Source organism: Myotis davidii, unplaced genomic scaffold, assembly GCF_000327345.1.
Source record: "Myotis davidii unplaced genomic scaffold, ASM32734v1 scaffold296, whole genome shotgun sequence".
NCBI classification, from domain to species: domain Eukaryota; kingdom Metazoa; phylum Chordata; class Mammalia; order Chiroptera; family Vespertilionidae; genus Myotis; species Myotis davidii.
The window spans coordinates 2,355,636-2,364,930 of record NW_006288889.1 but is presented as its reverse complement, the minus strand read 5'-3'; positions in this window follow the sequence as shown (position 1 = coordinate 2,364,930).

Sequence of the window (9,295 nt, the reverse complement as noted above, 5' to 3'; positions counted from 1 at the left end):
ACCTAAGGAGAAAATGCACAAATGGAACTACATCAAAATAAAAAGCTTCTGCACAGCAAATGAAACCATCAACAAAATGAAAAGGGAGCCCACTGCATGGGAGACTATATTTGCCAATAATATATCTGATAAAGGATTAATTTCAAAAATATATAAGGAATGCATATAATTTAAGAAAAGGAAGACAAACAATCCAATTAAAAAATTACCAAAGTACCTAAATGGACACATCTCCAAAGTGGACATACAGATGGCCAAGAGACATATAAAAACATGCTCAAAGTCACTGATCATCAGAGAGATGCAAATTAAAAACAATGAGGTCTCACCTCAAACATGTCAGAATGGATATCATCAATAAATCAATAAATGACAAGTATTGGCAAGGATGTGGAGAAAATGGAACCCCAGTACACTGATGGTGGGAATGCAGACTGGTGCAGCCACTATAGAAAACAGTATATGGTTTCCTCAAAAAATTAAATATGGAACTGTCATTTGACCCAGTGGTCCCACTTCTAGGAATATATCCTAGGAAATCCAAACACTAATCAGAAAGAATGCACCCCTATGTTCATAGCAACATTATACAATAATGTTACAATAGCTAAGATCTGGAAACAGCTCAAGTGCCCATCAGAAGATGGGTGGGTAAAGAAGCTGTGGTACATTTACACCATGGAATACTATGTGGCTGTAAAAAAATAAATAAATAAAGATCTCCTATCCTTTGGGACAGCATGGAGAGACCTGGAGAGTATCATACTAAGGGAAATAAGCCAATCAGAGAAAGGCAAGTATATGATCTCACTCATATGTAGACTCTAATAAACAAATAAACTGCTGAACAAAATATGTCCAGAAACATAGAAGCATGGAACAGATGGGTGAACCTCAGAAGGAAGTCAAGGGTAGGGGTGGTGGGAGAGATTAACCAAAGAACTTGTATGCATATATGCACAGCCCATGGACACAGACAATAGTTGATGAAGGCCTGGCAGGGGTGGGTGCGGGGTAGAGGGGAGTCAATGGAGGGGAATATTAGGGGCCATCTGTAATACTTTTAACAATAAAGATAAATTAAAAATTTATCTATTTCATGAAATTGGATACAAACAAACAAAAAGCTGGGGTAGCAATACTTATACCAAGCAAAATAGACTTAAAACAAAGGCTATATCACAAGAGACAGAGAAGGGCCCAATATTTCCACTTACGGGCATTTATCCAAATGTACCCAAAATACTAAATAGAAAAGTCATTGACATCCATATCTTCCCTGCAGCATTATTTCCAATAGCCAAGATATGGAAGCCACCTAAGTGTCCATGTATAAATACATGGAAAAGACAGGCGGTGCAATGGAGTGTGACTCAGCCATAAAACAGAATGAGAACTTGCCATCTGCACCTGCATGGGTGGGCCTAGAGCAGCCGTGGGCAAACTACTGCCCGCGGGCCGGATCCGGCCCATTTGAAATGAATAAAACTATTGAAAAAAAAGATCGTACCCTTTTATGTAATGATGTTTACTTTGAATTTATATTAGTTCACACAAACACTCCATCCATGCTTTTGTTCTGGCCCTCCGGACCAGTTTAAGAACCCATTGTGGCCCTCGAGTCAAAAAGTTTGCCCACCCCTGGCCTAGAATGTACTGTGCTGAGTGAAATGAGCCAGACAGAGGAAACCAAATGCCTTATGATTTCACTTATATGTGGAATCTGAAAAATAAAAGAAACAAACTAGAAGAACAGAAACAGACTCTTAGATACTGAGAACATTTTTATGTTTTCCACATTGGAAGTGGGTGGGGAAGGATGGATGAAAAAAGTGAAGGGATTAAGAGTACAAATTGGTTGTTACAGAATAGTCATGGGATGTAAAGTATAGCCTAGGAATATAGTAAAAAACATTGTAATCACTATGCATGGTGTTGGATGAGTACAAGATTTATCATAGTGATCACTTAGTATGTTATGTAATGTCTAATCACTGAGTTATACACCTGAAAGTAATGTAATATTGTATGTCAACTACAGTTGAAAAATATACAATTATTTAAAGTCAAATTTAAAAAACACAATATGGCTCTGCAATTAATGTGTTGGCCCGTGCACCAAAGAGTCATGGGTTCCATTCTGGGTCAAGGCACATAACTTGGTTGCAGGTTTGATCCCCAGCCCAGGTTGGGGTAATGTGTCTCTCTCACATCAATGTTTCTCTCTTTCTTTCTCTCTCCTATTTCTCTCTCTCTTCCCCTCCCTCCTTCCCTTCCACTCTCTCTAGAAATCAATGGGAAAAATATCCTTGGGTGAGGATTCACAACAACAATAACAACAAACACATTAGAATAGGTAAAACATTGTGCTAGATCACACAATGGAATATTATGGAGCCATGAGAACTATGTACAATATAGACAATTATAATATGATGAATATCACAGGCAGAGTGTTGAGCAAAAGAAAATAGGTTTTTTAAAAAGTTCACACGACATGATTCCATTTACATGAAATTCAAAATCAGGTCAAATGAACTTATGCTGCTGAAAGTCAGGATGACGGCTTCCCTTGGGGCAAGGGCACTAAGTAGCTTGAAGGGCACAGGACAGGGATACAGGACAGGGATGCTCGATGCTGGTCATCTTCTCCTTCTCCTCCTTCTCCTTCTCCTTCTCCTTCTCCTTCTCCTTCTCCTTCTCCTTCTCCTTCTCCTTCTCCTTCTCCTTCTCCTTCTGCCTTTTTTCTTTGTTAATCATCACCCGAGGATATTTTCCCATTGATTTTTAGAGAGAGTGGAAGGAAGGAGGAGATACAGAGAGAGAAACATCCATGTGAGATGCATCGATTGGTTGCCTCCTGCACGTGTCCTTGACCAGAATTGAACCCAGGACTCTGCAGTCCGTGGGCCACTGAGCCAAACTGGCTAGAGCCACCTTCCCTTCTTAATATGGGTGCTGGCAGCTTGCATACATCCTGTGAAATTCTATGCAGCTGTTCTCTTATGTGCTTTTTTCTAAATATGGGTTATCTATAATAATAAAAGGGTAATATGCTAATTAGACCAGACATCTTCCTGACGTCCTTCCTGACCAAGTTGGGGCCAGAGGGAAGCCAGTCTGGGCCCCGGGTGCCTGCGGGTGGCCCGAGAGAAGCCAACCCGGTCCCAGGTGCTGGAGGATGGCCAGAGGAGGGAAGCCTGGGTCCCGAGTGCCAGCAGCCGGGGGAAGGAAGGCCTACTCTTGCACAAATTTTCGTGCATCAGACCTCTAGTACTTCAATAAAAAGGCAAAGGAAATTCACTCTCGATGCTATGTAAAGCATTGTTTTTGAGGGTTGAGGTGGCAAGGGGAGAAACATGGATACAGCTCAGAGGCTCCTAGAGGAGACCGGGGAGGAGTCGAATCCCATGACAGTGGGGAGAACATGTGGAGGCCTGTTTGGGATCCATTTGAATGTGTCCCTGTTCTTTTTTAATCTTAAATAAAATTGAGAGAATCACAAAATCACAGGATGGAATCAAACCTAAGGTGCAACTACCATTTGGGTACAGTGAACACCCTCCTGTGCACAGGCACTGCATGGTGCAGCGGTCACCACTTACAGCCCTCACAACGCCATGACACATGTGGAGGCCTGTTTGGGATCCATTTGAATGTGTCCCTGTTCTTTTTTAATCTTAAATAAAATTGAGAGAATCACAAAATCACAGGATGGAATCAAACCTAAGGTGCAACTACCATTTGGGTACAGTGAACACCCTCCTGTGCACAGGCACTGCATGGTGCAGCGGTCACCACTTACAGCCCTCACAACGCCATGACTTGTATGTTACACACACACACACACACACACACACACACACACACAACCCCCCTATCAGTCCTGGTTTTATGTTCACCTGTTAACCACCATCTTACACATGATCCAACCCCCCCCCCACACACACACACACAATGTAGTATATGCTACCACGATCCTGCTACAAGACACCGAGTTTAATCTCACATCCGGTGTGTAGGTCTCTTCATGGCCCTGCCAAGTCTATTCAGCTGAGGCTTGAAGGAACTCATTTCTCCAGGCAGCCATTCCATTCGGCGACCTCTGAGCAAACCAGTCCCTCCCTGTGGGAGGAGCACGCACTGCCAGGAGGCCCACGTCGTGTATCTTTGGGTCCAGAAGCACCTGGGCTCCTCAGTGCCTTGCGTCCAGTGCTGCTGACGTTCCTGCAATGACTCCTGTCCAGGCCAAGGCCCCTCAGCTGTGGGCTTGCTTCTGGCCTCTCAAGCATGGCGCTCATCGGAGCTCGCAGCTCGTTAGATTTGTGTTTGTGGGTTTGTGTCACTGGTTTGGGCTTGTTTTGCCCCACCTTGCTCATTCATTCCTCCCAGGATCACTGCACATAATATCCTAAAACTGGTCACTTCACTGCCGCTAAGCCACGCCTCCTGCCCTTGTGCTGGCACTTCCCTTATCGCTGGACTTACACCGACCCCTCGTCAAGGTCATCTGGTGACAGTGGTTGTTTAAGAAGATCCTTCTCCTGGAAGCAGAACTCACGGCTCGATTCTCAGGCTTCTCACTAACTAGCTGAAGGTTGTAATTCATTTAGGGGCCATGGGGCCCAGGAACTGTTGATATTAATTGAAACTTGCAACCACATGCTTTAACTTGCAAAAAATTTATCACACAGGATACATTTTTCTCTATTAAATTGGCAAAGATTAAAAAATGAGTGTTACAGAACACAGTCAAGAGCCTGCCAAGGCCCACTGCCTTCTGCCCACCCTTCTAGGACTTTGTGCCACGCAGATCACCAGGCAGGGGACAAGCCTGGGCCAAGGGTGACCACTTCACCCGACCTCTGAGAGCAAACATCATGACTTGTATGTTACACACACACACTGGGTATATGTCCAACCAAAGCAGACAAGCTAAATTATGGACCATCCATTTTGATAAGCTTAGTGATGGCTCAGAGATCATATTTCGAATAATATTAATAGTTATATTTATAGGAATACAATAAAGTGTTAGTACTTATCTTTAGATTGTGAGGTTGAGTGACCTTTTTCTTCCTTATAGTTTTCAGAAATTTCTACATTCTTTCCAACTAATATTGTTTCCATAATACAAAAAGGTTTTTTTCAGTTTACTTAAGGAAATGTTTCTAATACAATCAACTCGCAGAGGGATGACATACCAGCTTCCTACAGCCCCCCTCTCTAACCTTTCACTCCCTCCTGTTTACCGTGCAAACAGGGCCCCTTCCATGGACGTTATTCCTAATGTTCGCCCAGCCAAGCGCCTCCACTCCCTCCCAGGCACGGATTCCAAGTGGCAGATGGCGCCTGTGTGCCGCAGCCAGCGGCCTGGCCTGCTCCAGCAGAGGAGCCAGTTTCCGGAGCCGCTTCCTCTCGGCACTGCTCCAGCTGCATTGCAGTTGTTCTCACTTTGTTGTTTTCAGTGTCTAGTGTAGCCCTAGGCACCTGGGAGGCACTTTTTAAACGACCAAAGGTAAACCTGAGAGCGAAAACACTGCTCCTACATTTTGGAATTTGAGGGCAGAGTTAGGGCTCAGTGAGAATTCAGAAGCCGTCAGGACAGTGCGGGAGGCAGGCTTGTGGAATGTCATGCAAGGGGGGGCCGTGTCCGACAGATGGCATTGTCCAGCACCTTCCCCGAGCACCGTCCATGGCCACTGCCCACTACCCATGGCCACTGCCCATGGCCACTGCCCACGGCCACAGCCCAGGCACTGCCCACGGCCACTGCCCATGGCCACAGCCTAGGCACTGCCCATGGCCACTGCCCACAGCCCAGGCACTGCCCACGGCCACTGCCCATGGCCACAGCCTAGGCACTGCCCATGGCCACTGCCCACAGCCCAGGCACTGCCCACGGCCACTGCCCAGGCACTGCCCACGGCCACTGTCCAGGCACTGCCCACGGCCGGCCACGGCTGCCCATGGCCACTGCCCACAGCCCAGGCACTGCCCACGGCCACTGTCCAGGCACTGCCCACGGCCACTGTCCAGGCACTGCCCACAGCCACTATCCAGGCATTGCCCATGGCCACTGCACACAGCCACTGCCCACGGCGGGAGCACGAGGGGCAGCGGGGCTCGGCCTCAGAAGCAGCGAGAGGCAGGGCAGGAGGCTGAGGAGACAAGGGTGTGGCCAGACTGACGTACTGGGGCGAGGGCAGAGTGGGGTTCCCACAGGCCGTTAAGCCGGTGTGTGTCCCCCTAGCAGCTGCGGGCTCCTCTCAGGGGATCACGGGGGGGAAATGCATGGACCCAGGAGCCTAGCCGGTGCCTCTGGGTCTCCTCCGGGCGAGTGTTCCAAGGACCACAGGCTCCGTGACTTTCTGCCTTAAGGGAAGGGATCTGGAAGCGGCTGGGCGGGTGCGAGGAGATGGCAGGTCCTGCCGTCTGTCCCAGTCCAGGTGCCCTGTGCATCCTCAGCGCTGGGCTCCGAGCCCAGGGAATGCCCGGGACTGAGGAAGGCCAATCAGCCGCGCCTTCCTCAGGAGAAACCTGAGCTTGTGAGTTCCCTATTCATTCTAAATAATGTCACCCATTTCCTGTAACTCTTGCTCTCCCTAAATCTCTCCCTCTCCGCGCCCCCCCCCCCTACCTCTCTCTCTCTCAAACACACACACACCTTCATATGTAGGTTGTAAAATATATGTTATTACACCAAAAATAGTTCCTTCCCACCTGGATTCCCATGCACATTTCTTCAGGCATAAATTTTCTATAAATTACAGCTTCCTTTTGCTGTCATGTTTTATCTGTGCATTTTTAGTAAAAAGAAACAACTTTCCCCCTTCAAGGCTGAAAGGGTTAAAGAGACTAAAACGGGGCAGAGAAAGACTTACTGTGCTTAGCAGGTATCTTGCAGGAAGCTTGCAGCCTTGAGCACAGCACAGCTCAGGTAACCAGAAGACACCTGGCATGGGAGGAACCAAGGATGGACTAGACCAGTGATGGCGAACCTATGACACACGTGTCAGAGGTGACACGTGAACTCATTTTTTTGGGTTGATTTTTCTTTGTTAAATGGCATTTAAATATATAAAATAAATATCAAAAATATAAGTCTTTGTTTTACTATGGTTGCAAATACCAAAAAATATTTCTATATGTGACACGGCACCAGAGTTAAGTTAGGGTTTTTCAAAATGTTGACACGCCGAGCTCAAAAGGTTCACCATCACTGGACCAGACCCTTATGTCAGCAGAGCAGCTTTCAGCCAGCAAGGATTAATAAAAACCTCTCTTCCTGCTCTCTTCACTGACGCCTTTCTCGGTCTCAGCCCCCCTGCACCCAGGTGTTGGTAATAAAATCTCTTTGGATACATTATGGCCTCATGTCACAGGTGTGTGACCCCAGCCCACTCCAGACCTTTCAAAGGCCCAGATTGTTCTCTGCCCCGCCTGCTACCCCCTCTGTGGGCTCCACACAAGCCAATTGCCACACACACAGATTCTTGCCCCCAAAGGGAAAAGATTTTCTTCTGACAAATGAGCTTGAGGAAATCTCTGATCTTATAATTGTATAATGATTATACTTCAATTAACATTTGAGGAACCCACTATGTCAAAATACCAAGACAGGATTAACTCACTAAAATTGTATTAAGGAAAAGCTATCATCATTTTAAAAAGTTAACACCAAGATTATACAACCTGCTCTCCCTCCACATCCTAAACCCTAGAATTTGAAAAAAGACACATTTTGGATAAATAAATTTTTCTTTTATCTGTACTGACCAAGAGCTAAAATTAAGAAAATATATTTTGTTTTGAGATTCCACCTAAGTTACTGTTCAGGGGCTTTGTCACATATAAAACCGTGAAACACTGGAAGTCCCATTTTACAGATTAGAAAACGGAGGCTCAAAATAGCCAAATGCTTTGCTCCAGTTTCAAAACTGTGACAGTGAAGGAATGTATTATACCCAGGTCTCCTCCCACCAGTTGGAGAAATTATTCCAAAGACAAAAAGAACATGAAAGCTAATCTAAGGAATAGTTATCTGGTAAAAAGAGGAATAAAAGTCCTCACAACAAAAATAAGACTTTTAGATGGCTGTTAGTATTGACTTTACTGTTTGCTAAAAGAATACATTAGCTTGTAAAATAACCAAAACACTATCTTGGAAAACTCTGAATTCTTCCATGAGAAACTGTGCATAAGCAAGCTTTCTGAAGAGCTGATTCTAACATGTTTATGTTCTTACTAGAGGCCAGTGCATGAATTCGTGCACCAGTGGGGTCCCTCGGCCTGGCATGCAGGATCGGGCGGAAACCAGCTCTCTGACATTCTCTGAGGAGGGTGCAGGCCAGGCTGAGGGACCCCAACTGGTGCATGATTGGGGTCAGGGAGGGTCACGGGAGTTTGGCCAGTTGAGGAGGGATTGCAGGAGGGTTCCAGGGTGTGTCTGGCCCGATCAGCTGGACCCCAGCAGCAAGCTAACCTACCGGTCGGAGTGTCTGCCCCGTGGTGGTCAGTGCACATCATAGTGACTGGTCGACTAGTCAACTGTCTGCCTCCTGGTGGTCAGTGCATGTCATAGCGAGCAATTGAGTGGCCTTAGCATATAATTAGCATGTTACGCTTTGATTGGTTGAACAGATGACTGGACACTTAGCATATTAGGCTTTTATTATATTGGATATTTTAAGTTTTTATACAAAAATCTTTTAGGAATGTGTCAAATCTTTTTTTTATTTAGACCATCAAACATCCTTTAGAGCTGGGGACTGGCAGAGAGTCAGTGTGAGTGTCAGTTCCAGCCATCAGTGCCAGTGACCACCTCCTGGGCTGCGGGACCCGAGCTCCCAGCGCCCTCACCACCCAGCATCCCAGCATCAGTGGCTGTCTTCTCCGTTGTCCTTAGTTTCACAACGGCTTTGCTTCCTCTCGTGGTGTCAATGGTCACCCCTAGTTTTAACTCCTCTGTACCCATTCTTTCTGCAGATTCTACTATGACTTGAGATAGCAAACTTTATGCATAGAGCTGCTTCTAGCAAAGCTACCATTTTCAGTTTGCTAGGAACTGTGTGCGTCATAACCTATTTCAACCTTTTTAATCCTTACACAATGCTATGAATTAGGCATTTTGTCCACTTTATAGGTGAAGACACTGGGGCTCAAATAGTTTGTCCAAGTATTGACACCAAGTGAACGGTGGAGGCAGGGTTGAGACAGGCCCACACCATGTGGAGGTGGAACAGGGTTGAGAGAGGCTCACAACACATGGAGGTGGAGGCGGAGCTGAGAGAGC